The following is a 25,411-nucleotide window of genomic DNA, read 5'->3' on the forward strand; positions in this document are numbered from 1 at the left end:
TGACGAAGACCTTCACTAGGTCATCCCTCTGTCTGCTGTGAGGGAGGACCAACTCGTGCCTCCATAAAGATGCTAGCAAAGTGAACCTGAGTTCTGCTGAAAGAAGCAAACATCCTTATCAAGGAACCGCACAGAGAATATAGTGTGCTCAGGGTTTACACATATCCAGTAAATTACACCCCTAATAAAAATCAACAATGGTGAAACAAAGCCACAGGTTTGGATAGGTTCTATTTTCAAGGCCACCAGGGACAGTCACAAAATCTTTGAATACTGGATTGGACATAACTAAACACAGAATATGCAGAGAACAAAATCTCCTGAACCCCTCTCCCCAACCTCTACCTCTGCCCCTCATGCCAAGCTGTCAGTCTTAAAGAAAAGAAGGATAAGTAATGTGCCCTGTAGTATGTGGGGTTACTTGAAGAGTGACACAGACGATTTTGATCTCTCACAAAAATGATATTTTTTTTCTTCTAGAAAAACATCTTGTCAATGTTATTTTTAACAAACTAACATGGGCGGCTTCAAAATGTGTGTCTTCACAATACATGATTAGCAAAAAAGCAAAATAAATGCTCTTTTCCATTTCAGGAAGCTGAACAGACGACATAAGGTTGACCTCTCCCACTACGGCATAACCCCGTGCACTGTGAACACAGCCCAGAAAGAGCTGCAAGTTGGCCATTCTCCCCCTCAACTAGTTTTCCTGCTAACCATTTTCACCTTTGGTTTCCCCTGGACAGTAGGAAGCCCTTCAAGGCATGCTTTTCCCAAGAAGTTGTCCATTTCCCCTTGCCCTTAGTAGGGCAAAGGTGAAGCCTATCTCTGTTTGACAGGTTTGAAGAGTCCCACTTTATAACCACACGGAGTGAAAGATGAGCGCACTGTTTTTAGGTGGGGGAGTTCCATAACAGACACAATATGCATATCATAGTAGTCAGAGACTTGAGGGCTAAGGAATGGGGATGTCCTAGACAGCATTTCTTAGACGTACGATTCTCAACTCTTCCTACATAGTAGAACCTTCTTGGGAAATTTTGAAGAACACATGCTGTATGTTTGGGACTCCATGTTCACAGTTTCTGATTTAGTTGGCCTAGGGAAGAACCAGGATATTGGACTCTTTTAAAAAAAAAAAATTCCCAGGTGACTCTAATGAGAATTAGGGGCTGAGAACCAATACTTCAGAACAATGTTCTCCATCATTTCCCTCCCCCGGTAGCTTTTCCCCCTTCCCAAGCTGGTTCCCTCTGTTCTCCTAGTTAGTGCTCCTCTGCTTTCTGATCACATGTATTCCGTGACCCTATTATTTACCTCCCTTAAGCTATAGCTGTCCTTTCTCATGTACTCTTTTCTAGCTTTGTGACACACAAACACACATATAAATATATATACATATATTATTTTATTTTGTCTTAAATTTTTGTTTGCCTCTATTTTATGCTGACTGTATTCTTTTGCCATAGCTTTTTGTTTCTTTTGTGCAGCTAACTTACTTCAGAGAGGATCATCCCAGTGGGACAGGGGGATCTCAGGCATAGGTTAATCTGACCCTAAACTCTATATGTAAAGTGATGGATCTTGGATGATAGAGTCACTTGAATGTGTTCAATGACTAGAGAAGCTATATCTATGCCTTCTATATTTTAAAACATGTGCAATAAGATTCAGTCTTCTTTGGCCCTAAGTCCACCGTCACTGCTGCCACAACCAACTTCATTATTGCAATGCAAGAACAGTGCACATGGCTTCTGTAAGGTGACATCTTGCAGATACTTGGTGGGTTTTTATATACACATCTTTGATCACCTGGGTAGTTCCACAGGTGTTCTTAAAGTGAACATGAAGATTTGAACCTCTCAATTTACATGTTTGTGCATGCATGTTTATATGTGTGCATGTGTGTATGTAGGGGCTATATGCTTCACATATGAAAAGAAACATGTAGTACTTTAGTCCCAGGCTTCTTAAGCCTTTTCCACCCATACATGCTTTACTTGCCTAAGAAATATTTCCGTGGCTTTGAGTGGGGATATAGGCCTATAGCACAGGTATACAGATTATGCATCTACTGATGACAAATCATGAAGGAGCTTATTTTAAAACAATTGTTTGGTATTCATATATAATTTTACCAGTTATTGAAATGAAAACAAATCTACATACTAGCGAGCTGGACATTCTTGTTTATTTTTACACAAATAATTAAATTTTGCCAGAATACTTGCTATCCGAGGACACAGATCATCTTCAATGTTTTTCAAAGATGATATTTTAATTTTAAATCATCAATACTAAGAATGCCATAAAAATATGTAGTACAAAATTGCAAAAGCATGTTTAAGGCCATTTCAGAAATTTCTGGAAATTCTGTCATAAACCCTAGCAAAAAATTACTGAGTATTTTTTTTATGAAATTCTAGTACCTCAAATAGCAATTTTTGAACTTAAATATTCTATTGCAATACAATCCAAAAATAAAACCATCTGATACTGATATTCTGAGGAATGACAGTAGGAAAACATTGAAAATCATTGTTTTCCATAATTAAACATGTTTTCATGACAGCATAAAACATTACATATATGGTAAAAACACTGAAACTCCTAGCATACAGTCGTCAAGAATCTGAGTTACTACGCTTCAAGCAACATTTGTTGGTGATGCATCGGTGTGGAGGAAACAGCAGTGCAAGGCGTGTCTACTATGTGGTCAGACCTAGGCTATAGCAAAGTTGTACTATGCAACATGGGTAAATGCTGCCAGAAATATCTTGGATTCTTCATGCAATTGATTTTGGAATTATTCTCTTCACTGCATAACCAGAAACCTTTTACTATTGTCAAAGTTTTTCTAAACTTCCACATTCAGTTAAAAGGTTCCATGTAGGGTCCTGGTCCACAGTTTTAGAAAGCTGGGCCCGAGGCTAGAAACAGTGGCTAAGAGTGCTCCCTGTTCTTGAAGAGAACCTGGATTTTGTTCTCAACAGCCACATCAAATAGCTCACAACTGCAACTCCAGTTCTATGGGATCTGATGTCCTCTTCTGACTTCAATGGACACCTGTGCACAGACAGCATAGATTCACATAGACACACATGCATACATAGAAAAGAAAACACCTAAAAAGATGCTAGGCTCTAGACTAGAGTCTCTCCAACTCATCATTCTTGATGCTCTGGGCTGCATCATTCTTTGCTTTGAGGGCTGCCATCATGTTTAGCAGCAGCTCTGCCCCCCGCCCCCACAGACTACTAGTAGTAATCATTTCTCTGAAAACAGTCAAAACTGACTCCACAGATATTGTCCTACCCTGACACAGACACACACACACAGTCTTGGCTATCACACATGGACTGATAGAACAGATGGTAAATTTGGGAGTTGGAGGTTCAGTTCTGAAATAAACCACAAGGAATGGATGAACTGCTTAATAGTACATTCTAGAATAAAGACTTTTGTAGGCTTTATAGGATTGTAGTCATATAAACTAAATAGCTCTTATTTGTTTATAGCCTTTATTTGAATATAAAAATCCGTGGTCAAATTGTTTATATAATATAAAAGATCTATGGCATTAAAAGAAAAAAAGACTAATTATTCCTTTTCTAATCCTTTTATCTCTGCCACCACTTGCATGGACAGTTCTTCTGGTCCATTATCCACTTCTCTACAGAGAAATATTCTAGCCTTCTGCTGTCTAATGGGCTATTTACTAGCTACATGTGACTTAAAGTACTTAATCACCGGGCTAGAGATGGCTTAGCACTGATTGCTCTTGTAGAGGGCCTATGTTCAATTTCTAGCAACTCACTGGTAGCTTCCAGCCATCTATAGCTCCAGTACCAGGAGATCCAAAGTCCTGTCTGTCTTTCACAAGCAATAAGGCACGTGCATGCTGCATAGACATACATGAAGACAAAACACACACAGACGCATATATATGTAAGTGAAAATTTAAATTTACAAAGTTTACAAAAAAGATAGTTAATCTGACTCCAACTTCCCTCTCCAAACCCTTGTCTACTCCCTGATCTTGTTTGTATAGCCTGTGCCACTGTAGGAAAGAAAGAGCAAGCTTGCCTTTAGTCTTGGCACATGTTGTTTTCTTTGTTATAGGTGCCCTTTCTCTAACCCCTTCACTTGGCATACTCATACTTGATCTTCAGATTCAATTAAAATGTCTTTCCAGTCTCCTCCCACTCCAGCTCTCTGGATCCCAAACACTCGCTCCATTCACTGTTGCCCCACAAACTTGAATGTTTAGTACATACTAGTCAAGTTGTACTGTAAGTAGTTGTTTCCATATCTGCCCTGTAACCAATAGTAACTCAAAGCCAAGGACAGGCTTTCTTCTTCTTTGTATTACCAAAGGCCCTCAGGAAAGGAGAATGTGGTATTACTGTACAGAAAAGGTTGCATCTGCTCAGGGCATTAAGACTAAGAATGTACAGTGATATTCGAACCATTATATGGGACAGGAAACTGAAAGAGTTCTCAGACACATTTTCTGGATTCACAGTTGTTAGTGTACAGGTAGGATTTAGATCTCTGCACTTGAAGCTACATACGCATTTTTTGGACTTCAAATTATCCATCCTTATTCTCTATGTCCCACAATGTCAGAAAAACAAAATACTTGTTTTTTCGCTTGCTACTTTTTTGAGACAAGGTCTTGAATAACCAAGGCTAGGGCACAGAAGTCTTTGAGCTCGCAGATTGGCACCAGGAGAACCTGGAATATTAAACACACAGGGTTGTCCTTTCAAAGAGACACATAACCTGTTGTCGGCCCAGAATGCTGGGAGCAGGTGTAGTTAATAGCCTGGTGACCTTTACACTACCTGTGTGGCTGAGACTATTCCATGCCAAATCCTCCAGCAGACCTGCATCGTGAGCTTGTGTCTCTCAGTCACTATAGAAATTGTCTTCATGGGGCTGGAGAGATGGCTCAGAGGTTAAGAGCATTGCCTGCTCTTCCGTAGGTCCTGAGTTCAATTCCCGGCAACCACATGGTGGCTCACAACCATCTGTAATGAGGTCTGGTGCCCTCTTCTGGCCTGCAGGCATACACACAGACAGAATATTGTATACATAATAAATAAATATTTAAAAAAAAAAGAAATTGTCTTCATGGAAGGCGTGACATGTGATCAATCTTACAGAAGGCATTTTTATGGAAGGTGTCACATGTACTTCACAGAGAGCTTCAATGTAGTCACATCTGAGTTCTGGTTAGCTTATTTTGTTCCTCTAAGAGATTTATGTTTGCTTTGTTGTACACACAGAATTGAGTTAATAATCACCAGAACAGTTTCCAATGGATTATGCTGTGCTTAAATATGCCTAAAATAAACTACTCAGGGTCACAGTCCTGAAGTGTGAACTAACACCGGCTACTGAATCTCGTTGAACCAAATTACCTTCTTTTCTCCCTTGGCTTGTTACTCTGCTGGCCATGGTGAACTCAGAGACACCCCCGCCCCCAATTAGTATAAACTTATTATGTAGCTGAAGATGACCGTGAACATCTGATCCTCTTACTCCTATGTCGCAAGTGCTGGGATTACAGACCTGGGCCACGATAGTCATTTTACAAAATAGTTTAAATATGACTTCCTCTGGGAGCACATCTGGTAAAGCTAATGTATTTGCTAACGGTACCTCTGGCAAAGGAATGCAGAACCAGGGATGGGCAATCTGGGGGAATTCTTAAGCAACCCTTCAGTTTCATCAAAGTATTTCCCACATCTGTCCATTCATCTCCATGTCTGCCTGTGCCACCACCATTTCTCATCCGGGGCTAATGCAAGAGCGGCTGCTCGTCTTCTTTGATATTGCAAGAAAAAAATTTAAAAAGGTAAATCATTGCAAGGCTCAAATCTCTCTAACTTCTCGTATTCGGATGAAAAAAAGCATCCTTCCTTAATCTAGCTTTGAATGTCCTTCAAAAGCTGGCCTCTATCCACCTTTGAGGCGCCACAATCGCACATAGCCACACCACAGTTCTTTCTGCCCCTGCCGCTCATCCACTTCTTCTCAGGTAAGGGCCTTGGCTCTCACTGATTTCTGTGGCCTGGGATGGGCCTCCTTCCCTGACACTCTTATGGCTCTCCCGTCCTTGCTTTTAGCATGCCAGCTTCAGGGTCCTCTCTCCAGAGAGATTTTCCCTGACCACTCTGTCCAAATGAGCCTTGTGTTTCTTATACATTGCCTTTGTTCCATCAAAGTTGGAAGTGGACTGATTTTGTTGAAGACGTGTCTGGTGTCAGCAATCTGGGAAAGAAGATAAGGCTCCTGTGTGTGTGTGTGTGTGGGGGGGGGGGTGTCAAGAGCTTAGGTCATACTGGAGCATTAAGGGGAAGAGCTTGAAAGGCCACATTGAGTGTGGTACTTCAGTTCCTGCCACACATTCCAACTTAGATGGGATTGTGACAAGGGCAAAAGCCAAAGCTTTGTTATTATTGGCCATAGAGTCTCACAGTGGTTAACCAGCCCTGGCAAGCACATTTGTCTGCTGCTTAGGATTCCATTCAATGTCTCTTTGCCTTGCTATATGTTAAGCAATGTTGAAAGTCAGCTCATTCACCTCCTCCGAGAAGCCCTCCTTGACTTCCCTGGCTGGATTTTCCATTCCCACAGTACCATGTCCACTGGTTTGTTGTAGCACAACCACATTTGATTACATACTGTTCCCCTCAAGGGAGTATATGTTTGTTAAAGTCTGAAACCATATTTTATTTCTTTGCCTCTTTCTGGCCTGTCAGGGTATCCAGCAGCACCGAGCTTTGGCTCATAAATAAGCTTTGGGAAGTTCAGACTTTAATGGAGGACACCATTTTGTGCAACATTTAACGGTATTAGCAGAAGTAGTAGGCAAGGCATACAAAGCGGAAAAACATTTTCTGAGAATTGATTTATTTGGATGAAAACAAACATTGGAGTTATTAGATAAACACGTAATAATCATTAATTTTAGATAATTTTAAAAATTAGGGCAAACTCTAGAGGGAAAAAAATATCCCTGCAAAGTTCCTTTCAATTGCTTTTACTTCTAAAGAATAAACACTGAATGAGCAAATGAATATCGCAAACGAGAGGAAATACTTCTGCCAGCTGACATGTCATAATTCTGTGACCCGATGAGTGGGAACACCTATTAAGTTATTTTTAAACCTTGCCGGTGACAAGGTAGAGCTTCACACTGAGAAGCAGACATTAGGGAGTCATAAGTCACAGAGATTGCTTTCCTCAAAGCCTCCCTTCAAACCAGTGAAGCATTCAGAGCGTTGCTTTGGCGCCCACTCCCCAGAGTGGACTAGACCCTCACAAGGCCTCCTGGCAGTTTTCAAGGTGCGGGTTTATTGTGTTTTAGGTCCCATGTATTGCTCCAGGGGACAGATGGTGAAGCGTCTCTCTTTGGGCACTAACCCTCCCTCCCCACCCCCACGAAAAGGTGTGTGGAAGCCCTGGGGGTAAGAGGACCCTCTTACCCAGCAGGCCTGGGCTGTCACGGAGTTGGGATTGGGTCTGAAAGCCTTTTCAGTCACACAAAACCCCCAGTTTCTCTATTAGCATATCAGAGGTGGCCGCAGCGGTGGGAAATGCTTCAGCCAACAAAAGACCCAGTTCAGAGGCATTGTCTTATTGGTGCTTACAGAAGCAGAAAAAATGATCATCTGGCCAAGACTGCTGTGATGGACAGATGTTGACAGAGTTTTTTGGGGGGTGACCGATGTCTTCCAGTCCTCCACTCCCCCAACCCCACTTGATCTGTTCTGAAGACTGCAGCTGGGCCCCCTACCCAGGCATAGTTCCTTCGCAAGGAAAAGCCACGCCCCCACCTCTCTTTTGCTAAAAGGAAGACAAAGTCTCAGCTGTAACCAGAAGGAATTTGTTTCCACTCCACCCCTGGACTTGAAACTTCTATTTGAAATATAACTTGATGACAAATAGGAGAGTCCTTTGCCAGTGACTAAGACTGAGTTCGTGTCACAGAGCCTCTTCTCAGGAACCAGCATCTTAGACTCATATCGGAAGAGGAAAGATGCTTGGTAGAAATGGTAACTTTGCATGCTGATCTTCCATCTAGGAAAGTGGGACCACTATCCTATGCTCTGTTGGAATGGCTTACGTTCAGAACAATTTTGTCCCCAAGGAATACTGGATAATGTCTGGAGATAATTTTTATTGTAACTACTAGTGTGGGAATCTGACAAGCCAGGGAAGGTACTAAATATACCATCATGCATTTACTTGGCTTAAAATGTCAATAGTGCCATTCCTGGGAAATTTGTCTATAGTAATAGTTCTTAACCTGTGGGTCTCAACTCCTTTGGGGGGGGGGTGTCAAACGACCTCTCACAGGGGTTGAATATCATATATCCTGCATATTAGATATTTACATTTAGATTCATACCAGGAACAAATTACAATTATGAAGTAGCAATAAAATAATTTTATGATGGGGGGGGGTCACCACAAATGAGGAACTGTGTTAAAAGGTCACAGCTTTAGGAAGGTTGAGAACTACTGGTCTGCAGTCTTCTTTATGAACATAATTTACAGATTCGTACAAAGACAAATTGATATTGATAAATGGGCACTTTATCAGTAAGGGGCTTAGCTTCATCCCTGTGTTCATTATATTAATTTAGAGTGCTGAACAGTATTTGACATGGAAATAAAGTTTAAATTACAATGTCTCATCTTTGGCTGCATCACTGAAAGAGTTCATCTAAGCGATGGGTGTCAAATTTTAGAAAATGGTATATTGTGCATAGAGAGGTGAAAATGCAATCATTTGACTTTCTTATAGCAAAAAATGTATCTTTAACTTCATGCTCAATTGAATCTTAAATATATTCCACATGGCATAATATTAGATTCTTCCTCCTCAGCTGAAAATATTTATAGTTATAAAATGACATGTTGGAGTGCATTGTAAATTGTTCAACTAGATAGATAGATTAGATAGATAGATAGATAGATAGATAGATAGATAGATAGATAGATAGATAGATAGAAAGTGTATGGAAAGAACTACAGGTTGGAGTGGTTTAATTTTAATATGTTTGTTTGGTTCTAAATTTTCAGTTCAATATCTCTAAGTTAGAACACTTTTAATCACATAAATGCACATATGATATGCATAGATCAGCAGATACAAAAACAAAAATGTATATTACATTTCTTAGATGCAAGTTCTTCTACACATTTATCAAAAAGGCTCCAGATTAAAAGCACTAAGCAATATTCATCACCTCTTATTATAGTCATTGATATTTGATAGAAATCATTGTCTTTTTAAGAATAAAGTGCATTTTGGCCAGAAAAATAATCACAGGTTATTATAATGGTTATTATAAAAAGAATATGAACTGGAGACCAGCTGAATGTGGTGGCGCATGCCTGTAATTCCAGCACTCCTGCAGTAGAGACAAGAGGATCAGGAGTTCAAAGTCATTGTCGTCACAGAGTGAGTTCAAGGTGACCCTGGGCTATGTAAGACCCCATCTCAAAACAGAAAGTCCATAAAGAAACAAATACATAATAAATTAAATCCCTTAATTCACCTTTAAACATCTTTTGTTATAGGCTAGTTGATATATAGTTATTTTTTAATTTCATATTAAAATCACCTGATTGATTGAAAATTAATCCCAAGGCAGTTAAAATAATTTAGTTATGCTCTCTGGTGAAGGTATTTTGTCACTGGTTAGCATATTTTTAATTTCTATAAAACACAGTCATATATTCTACCACAGTGGTTGATGTTAGAATTAATTTGGCCCTAAAGTTATACTCATTTCTGTGAACTGAAGTTCCCAGATAAAAGATCTGCACCTGTGTTAAAAATGACTGAGCTTTGTGACTGTGGGAAGTCAGAACATTGCAGATCAGAGGCAAATTAGCTTTGGGTATTTTTAGTCTCTTTGAAAGCCATTCATTACCTACCCCTGTCTGGTTTAACAGTACTGTGATTACCAAAACCTTAAAAATGTCTTTGTAGCAGACCACCAGGTTCCACCACCCTAAAAGCTAAGAATATCACCAGAAAGTACCCGAAATCTATAGGAGATGCTCCCCTGCTTTGATGTAAGCAGCCTACCTGTGGTCCCTGCCAGCGTACTTGGTAAATGCTTTTATATTTGACTTTGTCTTTTCTGTACAAAAGGAAAATCTCATGTAACTCCTTCCATAGTGGAACTCGTCATTCTGGACTACCTGAGTCCCCTTTCTGAGGCCATGCTCACTCATGCTTGGCTTGAGAGCAGGCTACTTCTTCTGTGGAGGTGAGAGCTATGTTTCATCAGTCTTCACTAGACTACGCAGAATGTCAGAGGCTGAGACGTTACTATGATAACTAAGTAAAACTACCACTACCACCACCACACAGTTCCACCACCACACAGTTGCACACAGTCTCTCACACACACAAACTTATAACTCACACACACAGACTCAAAACTCACTCACAGACATACTCAGACACTCACACACCAGAGAGAGAGAGAGAGAGAGAGAGAGAGAGAGAGAGAGAGAAACAGAGACAGACAGACGGAGTGCAATTCTGAAGCACAGACTGTATTAAGCACAGAGCTGGCAGGGAAAGTAGGAAATTATCAACCCAGGTATAAGCAGGGTCATTTTCTTTCTTAATTTTGCAAAGGTAGTAGTACAGAGGTGGATGAAAATGATACATTTGGCATGAGACCATGTTCCTGGGGTCATAGTTGAGATTGCCACCCTTGGTAGTGACCATAAAGAACTGAGAGCGTCGGCAGAGTATACCAGCATTGGCAGAACCACCCCAATCCACACATTAAAATCCCCAAATCAGAGACTGCTCAAGATCTGTATAGAAAAAAATACCATTGAAAACTAAAATGAAAGAAAAGACAAAAAATCTATCATTGCATAACCTTTTTACAAAAACTATGTTAAAATGTGAAGCATGGGTGAAAATGCCTCTTGATGATCTTAGTTTTCAACAATCAAAACAAAAACCCAAACTACTTCATATTAGGTGACAGTTATCACAAGAGAAGTCTCATGTATTTCTTCAATATACATGAGACCCTGGATTTAATTATCAGTAAGAGGGAAGAGGGGGAGGTAGAGGAGCTAAAAATAATAACAAAACAAGATAACATTTGCATGCAAGTGACATACATCTTCCCATTTAAGTCATCTCTGGACTATTTAGAATACTGAAGACAATGTCAGGGTTGTGTAAGTGTTTATAGTGTATGGATTAGGGAGCAATCACAAGAAGAGTCTGTAGGTGACACGGCATTCTGTTTTCAAACACTTTCATCTGCAGCGGCTTAGGCCCACAGCCACAGAACTTCCTCCGTCATGAAGGACAGCCTGAAAACAAGAATGTGAGACTCCATTCCTTTCTGTTGTAAGTTCTGCCTCTTTCCTCACAGGCTACGGTTTGATGAGCTCCCTGGCTTTAAAAAAACTTAAATGGCTTACTATTGCATATTGTTCATAAACTTATAAAGCACGCTGTAGAAAATTATAACCAACTTATGAATAATTTTTGGTAATTTGTCATTCAGCCTCAAAGGCCAACATAATAGGGAAGATCAGTCACACTTTCCCAATATGCTTGCTTGTTTTGTTTATTGGGTTGCTTATTTGGGACACAGTCATGCTAGGTGGCTCAGGGGGGTCTCAATCTCATTGTAATCCTAGGACGACTGGCATGAGACAGCCCAAAGGTATTTTATAAGTATAACTTTATCTGAGGCTGGAACTTGGCCAATTTTTCAGTAAAGATGCAGAAAGTAGACATTTCAGGCTTTGTGATATGGGCCACAGAAAAGAGCAAGGCATATTCTCCTCGAAGACTATTTTGAAATGCAACGATCATAAGAGAGGGAGAGCGGGGCGCCATGTCTTACTCTTCTGAAACTGTCTTTGCGCATAAACAGAACCAGTTATCCTTATGTAACTGCAGAGTACTGTGGGTATGCAGAGCCACCTGGGCAAGGGGGAATCTTGCTGAAGGACTTTTCCTCTAGGTCTGCTCAGGGGCCAACCAACTCATCCTAGCTGGCAAATTGCCTGGTGTAGCCACCGAAGTCTCAAGTACCAGAAACCTGGGATGATTGATCACCATACATTTGAGACTCAGGAAAAAGTTTTCTCAGAGGAAATCCGGGACCAAATTGTAGTGGAAGGGGAAAAAGCTTGAAAGGCGAATGCTTTCAGGAACTCTACCATATAAACAGTAAGTTAAAACAAAACCACAGCTGGGGAGCTCTAAAGAGAATATGGCAAAGCAATATTTTGTGGGCTTTTCATTTTCCTTGAGCTCTGTTGAGTCCAGAATTTGTCTTCCTGTTAATAATAGTCCCAACATAACAGGCTGTAGTGTTTATTCATAGGTGCATTAGTAATTTTATGGTGCGAGTTTATACATCCTCTGGATGTGATAAATGTTGTACATTAATGACGAAGCACAGCCCAGGCTTTATTACTCAGAACTCACAGGATTTCAATTACTTCCTTTACCTGAGGAGCACACTCAGCATGCGACAATGTGGGAGCCTAACTCTGACTAAGGGGTGACTTGTCAAAACTACTCTGGGAACAGCAAGAAAATAAATGGGAACGATTTTTTGAGAGCTTTGTTACGAGATCATTTAGAGTACCCCACTTTTCTCTTTGTCATTTCAGCCCTTGATTAATTAATCAGCTAAGTCTCAGTGTTGAATCCCCTGCATTAAATGAACAGATGTATTTCTTCTTTTCTCCACTGCATCTTGGTCTGTTGGTTCCTAGGGCTCTGATTTCCTTAGACATGTTGCAGATTAACAGAAGGGAGCTTAGTAGCAGACTTTCCACTTTGTCCAGGGTTAGCAAATCTTCACTAAGATCTAAGTACATATGGAATTCCATTTGTAAAAGGATAGTCTACATTTTACTCATCTCTCTGCTTTCCACTGTAAGTAAGAGAGGGCTGGCTCCTTCCCATAGGGTCACATGCCAAGATGTCACATGCAGACACCTCACTTTCTCTTAAGATATGTTTACATTCTTCAACATAAAATGAACATCCCAGATCAGCCTCTATTACATTCTCTTATTCTATATACATTCTATGATTGTGAAAATCGCAACTGTGAATGAACAAAACACCAAAACTGGTTGAATTTACAATTCACAAAATTCATTGGTAATTTGTCCAATGCAATAAGAAAGCCAATGAATCTAGATGAAGTCTTATAAATTATTTATGTATTTTTAATGCTTTGGCCTGTATCCACATCTGTAAGACACAGGTTATATAAATAAACATTGGTTTGTGGGTATGTAAATTCTACAGAAGGCTAACGCAAATATCCTATAATTATTTAGCAGCTGTCATTCTTGCAAACTGTAATTTCAGTGCAAGAGAATGTCCCCAGATCATAATAAGTGGAGGAAATGTTCTGGGATTTGGGGACATGCAATGATAGTAAGGAATGCAGCATATAATCAGGATATCTGAACAATAAAAAGGAAATACTGCCAGCGCATACAAGGCCAACATTTTTCAAATCATTCAGAAGAATTTGTAATGTGTTGACGCCCCGAGCATTGCTGGTCACATTCTGATTTGGTCCCACTAATCCTCTCTATGTTTTAGTCTGATATCTGATTCCATCATTCTCTCCACTATAAAAACAATTACGTTTACATACATTTCAAAAAACATTTAGGCAACGAATGCCTAGTTTTCCACACCCTCCGAGGTACAGAACAGCAAGAAGAACTTAAAAACATGGATCTTCTCGATAGTTACATTTAAATGTTTCACTCAAAACACTAGTGCGTGGTTACCCCTTAGGTATTTATTGTTATAAAAGCAACTGGCTGAAGTTTTAGCAGACAGAGCCAGCAAACATGTATGAGACCACTTTGTGAGTAAAGGATTTAAGAGCCCGGTAGTGGTTCCGGCTCAGGGGAACTCATGAGAGTACAGTTACACTGTTGTTGACTGGAGTAGATATTACCTATCCACTTCTGAGTGTTTTATTGATTTTGATGCTACTGTTAAATGGATTTTCCTCTTAATTTCCTCCTCACATCATTCATTGCAAGTATGCAGAAACGAACTGACATTTATGTGTTTCTTTTATATCCTGAAACTTTACTGAAGCGCTTGATTAGGTGTCTACCAGGGTGTGTATGTTTGTCAGTTTAAATGTTTCTATATACAATGCTGTGCTAATGTGAACATAAATCCTTTTACTTCTTTGCAATTTCAATGCTTTTTTTTCTTCTTGCATAATTGGTCTGGCTGAGCCTTCCTAATTCCTGTGCTGAGCAGAAGCAGCGAGAGTAGGCATCTTTGTCTTCTGATACAAGAACGAAAAGGAGCTTGAACATCAGCTGGGAGCCTTCCTTCCATATGATCTGTGTTGTGGAGTTATTGCTTATGTCTAGTTTACTGAGTGCTTTTACTGTGAAAGGGTATTAAATCTTGACAGATACATTTTTAGTGTAAGTTGAGATGATCACATCATTTCATCTTTTATTCTGTTCGTGTAGTATACTATGTTAATGGTTTTCATGGGCTAAATCACCCTGGCATTCCAGGAACATGTATCCACATGGTCATGGTGTATAATCTTCTTAATGTGCTATTGAATTTAGTTTGCTAGTGTTTTGTTGAGGTTTCTTGAGTATGAGTATTACCCCATTTTAACAAATTACCTCTTCAAATAAGGTCACATTCTGAGGTTCAAGTCAGGATTTGAACATATCCTTTTCCAAAGTGACAAAATCCAACACAACACAATCCCCAGGATGAGGGACTTTCATTCCCTAGTCTTAGAACACTCTTGCAATAGTGTTGGTTTTTTTTTTTTTACATTAGGAGCTAGTTAATAAGTCTATTTGCAAGGCAAAGGAATTGCACAAAGTTGAATATCATAAAGTGTGCACAAGTTGGGGCAATGTTGGAAAATGCCTTATCACATTCATAATTACTAAGGAGGAACCATATTTAGTTGAATTGACTGATTGCTATATTATTTATTTGTTGTTGATGTTTGTTTTGAGACAAACTTCTTTATTTTTATTGAGCTATATATTTTTCTGAGCTCCCCTCTCTTCTTTTCCCCTCCCCTTCTACCCTCTCCCATGGTCCCCATGTTCCCAATTTCCTCAGAAGATCTTGTTTGAGACAGATTTCTATGTTATCAGGCTGGCCTCACGTTCACTATGTAGCTAGGAGTGACCCTAACTTTATCCTCTTGCCTCTATCTCCCAAATGCTTGAATTAAAGGTCTGTGTCAACATGCCCAGGTAGATGTAGTAGACTTTTTAAAAATTTATTGATTTATTTAAATATGTTTTTAGTTGAGTTGAAACAGAATTATATCATTTTCCCCCTTGCATTCCTCCCTCCAGCCCCTCTCAAGTACCCTTCCTCCAACCTCTCCCATACCCTTACCCTCAAGTTGATTGTAGTAATATGAGCGGCGGGGCTGCTTCCCACCGCCTGGCTAGCTTTATACCCGAAATAATTACACAGACACTGTATTCTTTTAAACACTGCTTGGCCTTTTAGCTCTAGCACTTACAGGCTAATTCTCACATCCCGATCAACCCATCTCTAATAATCTGTGAGAACTGGTCTTACCGGGAAGATTCTAGCCTAGTCCATCCTGGGTCGGGCATGGCGTCTCTCTCAGGCGTCTGCTCCCGAGAGGAGAGCTGTGGAGTCTGACCTCACTTCCTCTTCCTCCCAGCGTTCTGTTCTGTTTACTCCTCCCACCTATCTTCTAACCAATAAAATGGGCCAAGGCAGTTCCTTTATTAGCCAATGACCTTCCTCCATCAGTTGATAGCCTCCTTTTTTGACTATTATTCTTACATATATATGAACACATATTTTACATGCATATACACATATACATGCATACATGCATGCATAAATACATTAATACAATCTGACCAGTCTGGTTGTTTGTGGGCAGATGGTTTCAAGGCCCACTATTCTACACTGGGCAGCCAATAAGGGGTCTCATCACTGGAAGAGGCTAAGTCTCCTTTTCCTAACAGTCACTGGTTACTTATAAATCTTTGTCTAGGGTTGGGACTCCTCAAATTTCCTCCCTTCCATGTTAATATGTCCCTTTATATAGTCATTTCTCAGGTCTTGCTTATACAACCATTTCTAAGAAAGCCTTTCACCACAGACTTCCTGGTCCTCTGGCTCCTACAATTATTTTACTTCCTATTCTGAGATGTTGCCTAAGCCATATAGACAGAGGAGGGATAAAGAAAAATAACACTAAGGTTATTTGGTAAAACCTCAAGGACTTACATTATTTTTTCTAAAATTATGCACAATATATATAAGCGTATACACACACACACACACACACACACACACACACACACACACACACACAAGCACATGCACCTTGAAAGAAGTTAAGCATTTTGCTGAGAATTTCATACATAATTTTTTAAAACACTGATGTGATTGATGTGTGGGTTTTTTTAATAATGTTGTGTGTTGTGCACCTTTCTTTGAAGCTACCCTGGAATGAAGCTACCCTGGAATGGAGCTAACATAGAATCATGACATCTCCCCCCCCCCACACACACACACATTGGCACCCTAAAGCTTAGACTGATCTACATACAAGTGTTCTTTATCTTTGGACATTGTAACACACTGCTGTCTACAAAGCTCACACTTGAGGACCACCAATCAAGTTACGAAGTGGGTGGCAGAGCCTGGCTTAGTAGATAAGAGCACGTGAGGCACATATATAAGGACTCGAGTTCTGATCCCAGCATCTATGTGAAGAACCCATGTAAAATTGGCAACGTCCATGCCTTAAACTCTAGCACTGAAGAGATAGGATCACTGGGCTTGCTGGCTGCCAGCATAACTCCAGATTTGTCTCCAAAGAATAAGGCAGAGTGATAGAGCAGGGTCCCCAATGTTCTCCTCTGGTCTGTACACCTAAACTCAGCACATACACCACAAGATCATACATGGCACTCATATTCACACACATATGTGCAATTAATAAGATTTAAAAAAAAAACCCAAGAAGTTAAAAAAATCACAAAACAATCTCATAGCATTTTAATGATCTATGATTTTGTATTAGAGCTGCATTCACAGCTACCCGTGACCATATTCAGCCTATGGGCTTCTTACTACACATCACTGCCAATTGTAAAGCGCCTATTCACACAACTTACTAACTGGGAGCTTTCTACCCAAAGCTTTAATAGGTTGATGACAACATTCTTTTTCTGGGAACACTGTATACACAAAATCAAACATTATAGCTCAGAAATTAGAAAACTAGCATTTTTAGTGTGTGTGTGTATCCAGGCGTGCGTGTGCACACGCGCATGAGTAGGTGATGCATTGTTTATGTGTATGGTACATGCATGAGAATGTACAGAGGCCATAACAGGATATAGGGTGCCATTCTCCAACACTTTCTACCTTATTGCTTTGATACAGGGTTTCTCAGTGAGTCTAAAGTAAAAGCTTGACATATCTGTTTGGTGGCCAGCAAGCTATTGGAATCTGAGTTCCTCTCCCCCCCAATGCTGGAGTTATATAGGCATGCACAGCCATGGATGCTATGGATTCCAACTCGGGTCATACCCAGTGAGCTATCTCCCTAGCCTAAATAGTATTATTTGTTTTAAATTTAGATGACATCAAACTACTCATTATACAAATGCATTACTTTATGGAGTTTGTTATGCTTTAGAGCAGTGGTTCTCAACCTTCCGAATGCTGTGACCCTTTAATACAGTTCCTCATGTTGTGGTGTCCCCCAAACCATAAAATTATTTTCATTGCTACTTCATAACTGTAATTCTGCTGCTTGTATGAATCAAAATGTAAATGTGTGATGTGTAGGATAGTTGACATGTGACCCTAAGAGGGTTGTGTCCCACAGATTGAGAACTACTGCCTTACAGACAGAGCATGGTGCTTTTAAACATTTAAGAGCAAGAAACTGACTTCTAATATCTATTCATGTGAACTTTTCAAAAATAATTCCTTATTAATTAAAATTTATATATGTGTGTGCACATAAACTCAGGAGCCCATGGAGGACAGCAGAAGGCATTGGGTCCTCTGGAACTGAAGCTAGAGGCAGTTTTGAGCCTCCATGTTAGTGCTGGGACACGAACCCCAGTCCTCTACAAGAGCAGGAAGTGCTATTAACTTCGGATTCATTTCTCAGGCCCCACAGTTATTTCTTTAAAAGTGTCTATAGTCACCCTTCTCTCTTTATTTTTTATTGATATTTATTGAGTTCGACATTTTTCTCTGCTTCCCTCCCTGACTCTCCCCTTCCCCCTTCAACACTCCCCCAAGGTCCCCATGCTCCCAGTTTACTCAGGAGATCTTATCTTTTTCTACTTCCCATGTAGATTATATCTATGTAAGTCTCTTTTAGTGTCCTCATTGTTGTCTAAGTTCTCTGGGATTGTGGTTTGTAAGCTGGCTTTCTTTGCTATATGTTTAAAAACCACCTATGAGTGAGTACATGTGATAATTGTCTTTCTGTGTCTGGGTTACCTCACTCAAAATGATGTTTTCTAGCTCCATCCATTTCCCTGCAAAATTCAAGCTGTCATTATTTTTTTCTGCTGTGAAGTACTCCATTGTGCAAATGTACCACATTTTCCTAATCCATTCTTTGATCGAGGGGTATTTAGGTTGTTTCCAGGTTCTGGCTATGACAAACAAACCTGCTGTGAACATAGTTGAGCACATGTCCTTGTGGCACGATTGAGCATCCTTTGGATATATACCCCAAAGTGGTATTACTGGGTCTTGAGGAAGGTTGTTTGCTAATTTTCTGAGAAATCGCCACACTGACATCCAAAGGGGTTGTACCAGCTTGCATTCCCACCAGCAATGCAGAAGTGTTCCCTTTTCTCCACAATCTCTCCAGCATAAGTTGTCATCAGTGTTTTTGATCTTGGCCATTCTTACAGGTGTAAGATGGAATCTCAGAGTTGTTTTGATTTGCATTTCTCTGATGACTAAGGATGTTGAACATTTCCTTAAGTGTTTTTTTTAGATATTTTAGATTTATCTGTTGAGAGTTCTCTGTTTATGTCTATCCCTCATATTTTTTTTTTTTTTGGTTTCTCTGTGGTTTTGGAGCCTGTCCTGGAACTAGCTCTAGTAGACCAGGCTGGTCTCGAACTCACAGAGATCCGCCTGCCTCTGCCTCCCGAGTGCTGGGATTAAAGGCATGCACCACCACTGCCCGGCAGATTATGTGTTCTTCTGTTGTACAATTTCTTAAGTTCTTTGTATATTTTGGAGATCAGACCTCTGTCTGATGTGGGATTGGTGAAGATCTTTTCCCATTCTGTAGGCTGTCGTTTTGTCTTGTTGACCGTGTCCTTTGCTTTACAGAAGCTTTTCAGTTTCAGGAGGTCCCATTTATTAATTGTTTCTCTCAGTGTCTGGCTGCTGGGGTTATATTTAGGAAGTGGGTATCAACATGTAGAAGAATGAAAATAGACCCATATCTATCACCATGCACAAAACTCAAGTCCAAATGGATCAAAGACCTCAACATAAAGCCTCCACACTGAATCTTACAGAAGAGAAAGTGGGAAGTACAACTGTACACATTGGCACAACCTTCTCATAAAAGACTGGAAAGTAACAAGATGACTTCTTTTTACCCAATCAAAGATGAGATTCTTTAAAGAATCAGTTAGAAACTGAGAACACTCATTTGAATAGCCAGCACACACCAGCCTGTCAAAGACGATTCTTTTGTTTTCCAAGACAGGGTTTCTCTACGTAACTGCTCTGGCTGGCCTAGAACTCATTTTGTAGAGCAGGCTGATCTTGCACTCAGAAAGATCTTCCTGCCTCTTTCTCCCAAGTGTTGGGATTAAGTGTTGGTTAAAAAAAAAAAAAGCTGATTGTTAAAGTTTGATTATTTTGGTTAGTTTATTGATAGCATATTAGTAATAGAAACTGCAATGTGGGGATTAGCAAAAGCTAAGAAGTAGGGCTGATTTTGTCCATAAAAAACCCACAAACATCCAGTATTATCCATGACATGCCTATCATGCTATTTTTTAAGGTAGTGGACTTCTCTTAAAACCCACATATTTTTCATGGCATATATTTGAGAAGAGAAAGCAAACTGGAAGTACCAAACAAAGCAGTATAACATTGGCCATGAAAACAACAGGAGTCCAAAGAAGAGAGGGAAGCAGGGAGGCACAAGCACAGGAGAGTTGTCATGGAAACACTGGTGCTGAGCTAGAGTGCAAAACACCAGCAGGGCAGGGAAAAGGTTAACTGAGAGGAAAGAAAGTCGTGGAAACGTAGTAGCAGGCAGACAGAAAGAATCAAATCTACTGCAAACAAGAACAAGGGCTAGAGATGTAGTCCAGTGGTACAAGACTTGCCTAACATGCTTAACCATGTGCAAAGCCTTATGTTTAATTCCCAGTACCACAAAAAGACAAAACCCAAAGACAGGGGACAGAACAAGAGAGTCCCATGGGGGTTGCAACTGTATGTCCCAGTAGAGTTTGCCAAGCCTTTCCCACACATTACCTCATTCCGATTCCCAGAGGGAGCCTGAGAGAGAACAACCCAGGCTCAGAGGATTGATGCAATACAGCTGTATAAGCCCACTGTCAGGACAAAAAACAAAGACCCATCTTTTATTCCCAGGTCAGCCTTCTTCCCACAAGAAAGACCATGCTATCTACACTCTTCGGCATTTTAAAGCGTGCAACACAGAAAGGCAATAGTGAAAAGGAATATTAAAGAAGTAATATATTCAACATATGTTGGTTTACTTTAAATGCATAGATGATGCTCTGGCTGGTTTTAAATGACAGCGGAGAGTAACGTCCAAGTATGACTGCTTTTAGGAGTTCAGATACAATTTCTCTGCAAGGTTTCCAATGTACTCAAGTCTAAAGCCTTACTGTATTCAAATCAAAATCTTTACAGGAAACAGAATTATAACCAGAGCTCAGTTTCTAAGAAAAAGAAAACACAGAACAAGAGAAAAAAATAGTCTTATCTAAACTATGAGGGCTGGATTCTTAGGTCCCCTGAGAGTCAAGTTTTCTAAAAGAAATATTTTTGTTCTTCTCCTCATACCATATACTAAGCCTCAAAAAAGGATAAACACAGTCTGAACTTTTGAGTTTAAAATTTTCCAGTAATAGGAATCTGGCAAAGACAGTATTGAATGAAAGAAGCCAGATCCAAATGCAATACTTTGTGGTTTCAGTTCTATAAAGTATGAAAATCTAAGCAAAACATATCTGTGCTGTTGGGAGTCAGACTTATGGCCACCCTTCATGGGGCAGAGTGGCAGCATAAGGGCAGTAAGAGGTCAAAGACAACTTCTAGGGTGTACATAAAGAGACTCTAGGGTGGCCATACAAAGAGAGTCTCTAGTGTCTACACACTTCAGTTTCTCCAACTGAATTTTCTATATACAAATATGCTAGCTTTATGAAAGTTCAAATAACTTCTAAGTACACACATGAAGGATATGTTATGCTACATATGTTTTATACTTTCATTAAAGGGATTCAACTATTTCTTGCCCCCTTAAGCAGGATAAAATTAGGTTTAAAATACTGCGAAAAATAAAGAATGTAGTGAACAAATGGTCTGTGACAATAGAATAATAAAATAAACCTTTTATGTTTTAATGTACCACAATAAAATTGATAATATTAGAATCTGGCCCACCTTAGGTTGGGTTCCTTCTTGTGATCTTAATTAAGGAATACATGATTTCAGGTAAAGATGGCACAGCCGGTGCTCACTGTCGCATGAAATTTTCCTGGGGAGACATGAACTAAAGTCTCTTCATACCCAGATAAGACACTGACAGAGGACCAAAAGAACAGTTCCACTCAAGTTCACTGTGGTGAACTAAGGAGTTTATGGAACCTACTTTAGGCCACATGTGAAGGTTTGCTAGAAAGAATGTGGTGGCTCCCAATCAGTAGCATCACCAAAAACTCACCACAGCATGACTGATAGCCTACCCAAACTAAATGGCATCCCCTTTCACACTGTATACTTTAGAACCTCCCCAAACCGTTAGCAGCTAAGGTTGAATTGTATACAACTTGGAGGGGGGAAGGATGCAGAAGAGAGTGGTTGGAATTTCATTTGCGAGTTTAATGACTCTTCCCACCTCCTCCTATGAGGGAAAGTCAACAGGCCAGATCTTGTGAGGGTCTCTTCAAAGTTATTTCGATTATGATGGTAACAGTCCTGCCATGCCTGGAGGATAACATCCAGAAAACACTCATAAACAAGTAAAACAGACATAGCTAGGGTGCAATTTACTAAGTGAGGCATAGGGCTTGTTCAATCTTGCTCACTGATTACTCTTCATAATTTTAGCAGGTACTCTGGATCTTGGGATTGTTTTTAGCCAGAAAAAGGCATATAATTTAAAAGCCACGTAATCTTATCCCCCTTCTAGGTTTTCAAGCCCTATACCCAGAATAAATTTTTGAACTCTTCATTGGATCAAGTTGGATCATTAGAGAGTTTTTATACCATGCTGGGGTTAAATTCTTAGAACCTATTCAAAATGTTTGTTATATCTTTGAGCAAGCGTGTGATCTTTTTCTTCCCCATGGAGTCCACAGTATCTTGGATCCTTCTCAGAGTAAGAGCTTAAATGAATGAATAAAAAGGATACATATATTTGCAATGAAAAGCACTTTGTGTTACATAAAACACATGTAAGGTATATATGCTTCTTAATTAAATGATTGCAAGCAAAGTGACACAAGGCCTACTAAGAGTCATATTTTTGAAGAATTGATTAGAAGAAATACAATGTTGAGGTATCTGAAGCAACTAATTCGGAAAAAGAAATCTACGATTTCAATTGCTTGCCAATACTTTGGATAGTAATAAAATTGGACGCAGAGTTAGAGATGTTGCTTAGTGGTAAGGCACTGGCCTAGCATGTGCCTGTCTTCTAGGCTTGACTTCCAGCATCAAAAAAAAACAGCAAGCAAACAAGACTGTATACAGCTGAGTCTGGTGGAGTATACTTGTAATTCCAGCACCTGGGAGATCAAAAATTTTAGGTCAGCCTGGTCTATGTGAAACAGTCTCAAGAAACAAACACCCAAACCAACAAACAAAACACCCATTAAAAAACGATGCAGATGTCATCATGCACTGTGTAAGGAAGTCTCAAAACCTGATGAAAATAAGGCTGTAATTTTTCCTTCCCAACCCCATAGATTCCTTCCTTTCTACCCACAGATTCAAGATCTGTGGAGCCCAAGCTAATGATATTTCCCCACCTTGGGACAAGGTCTTGTTGAGAAAAGCTGACCTCAAACTCATCAATGGTCCTCCAGCTTCTGCCTCCTGAATGGTGAGATTACAGGCACGTGTCTCCATACACAACGTTAAAGTATGTCACTGGCCTGTGGTTTATAAACATTTCACAAGAACATCCTTGGGTTTTTGGTGGATGTTTTAAATCATTATCTAATAGATCATGTTGTCTAGGGTACCCTGAATAAAGAATTTGGGGTTTACTATTTTTGCATTCAAATAAATTGTGCCTCTACAAGATAAGAATAATAATATGTAATGATCCTGCTTATATTTTGCTCACAGTAAACTTTGTTTGTTGATAATAAAAAAAGGTTGTGACTTACCTATTTAGAGTTTCTATCTTTCAAGATTATTTTCCTATTATACAAAGCCAATTTTATATTTTATAATTATAAGGCTCTGTATATATATATATATATATATATATATATATATATATATGTGTGTGTGTGTGTGTGTGTGTGTGTGTGTGTGTTTATAGGAGATTTTATATAAATCTATAAATATGTGTCATTTTTGTTAGGTTGTGCAAGATCTAAGGTTTTAATTTCTAGACCTTGTGATTTTTCATAAGTCCCAATACTTTCTTATTGTTTCATTATTGTCTTATAAGATTAACCCGTGAATTATATACTTTTAATTCCATAAAAGCAAATGTAAAAAGGTTGTTATTTCTGGGAAGAACAGAAAGTAATACATTTTCAGGAAGGTGCTTCAGAGGAGGCATGGAGAAGAGACCGTAGGGGATCACATGAGCACTCAGGGGCAGGAAGGAGGGCTCATTCATATAGTCTGTGCTGAAGGAGCGACTTCATCTCTCAGTGCAGTTGTCTGGCTTCTACTTCATCTATTGGATAACATTTTCATAGATGGAAGGGTTCAAAGGTGTCTGTGATTATACTGAAGCATTGAATAGTATGTACTTTAGGAAAGCTTAACTAACTGCTCACGAGAGCGCTGATAAATTTCCAGATTGTATTTGGAATTTTTAGACAGGTTTTCTAATCAAAGCAGGTTTCAAACTCACTATACAGCACAGGATGACCTTGGATTTCTGCTCATTTTGCTTCAATTTCGCTGCCACTGCAGGTATGCACCAGCACCACCCTTACGTGGCTCCGGGGAATCAAACCCAGGTTTCTGTGAACGCTACCAAAGCATTCTGCCAAAGCAACGGAGCTGTATTTCTAGCCTGGAACATTCTTGAAATGTGATATTTTCTGTGGATAGCTCTAACCTTAATACTGGTCTGCTTTGGCCCACCAAGCCTGCCTCCTTCAAATAAACACACAAACACAAGTCACAGATTGGGTTTCTCTGAGAGCTTAATATTTTGAAACACATTTATCAGCAGAAGCCAAAGCTTACCTTGAGGTTGGAGGAAGGAAAATGTTTTTGTCATTGTCATGTTTCCAAGGATCTGTCAATCCTGGCACCTAAAAGACACATGACTTAGAACTAGCTTGTGCTATAATTATACACGGATTTGTAGTTATGGGGTTGGGGGGGGGGGGAGTTAGTCTCCAGAACAAAGAAATTTCCTTTGAAAAATACTCAGTATAGAATAACATTCAGTCTTCCGGGTCTGCTGGAGCCATGCATGTTTGGGTCCTGTTGTTGAAGGACATGGGGAGGGCCACCCCAATCTTCTCTTCCGTAACAGTTTAATTTTCTCTTATAGTTCAATTTTCCACCCCATTTTAGATGTGGATTTTTTCTTGTACTCATTTTATTTTTAGGAGTTTTAGAATTAGGGAGATAAATTAGAGAGTAATATAGCCACTATTTTTTTTTTTGTGTGTGTGTGTGAGCGGAGTGGCACCTGCTAGGTTTATTTCCTTCCAGGAGCTTCCAGGACCTCAGAGCCACAGTGCAGTTCACTTTCCAACTGACTTGCCCATCCAAGAACTCATCAGCAGTTTTCTTTTTTTTTTTCCTCCCAGCCTCCCACTCCTCCCCCCCCCCACTCCTCTCCCCGTCCCCCCCACTCCTCTCCCTCTCCCCCCCCCACTCCTCTTCCCC

The sequence above is a fragment of the Microtus oregoni genome, unplaced genomic scaffold (genome assembly GCF_018167655.1).
Source record: "Microtus oregoni isolate MIOR12 unplaced genomic scaffold, Mior012 000124F_ref0000388, whole genome shotgun sequence".
Lineage (NCBI taxonomy): Eukaryota > Metazoa > Chordata > Mammalia > Rodentia > Cricetidae > Microtus > Microtus oregoni.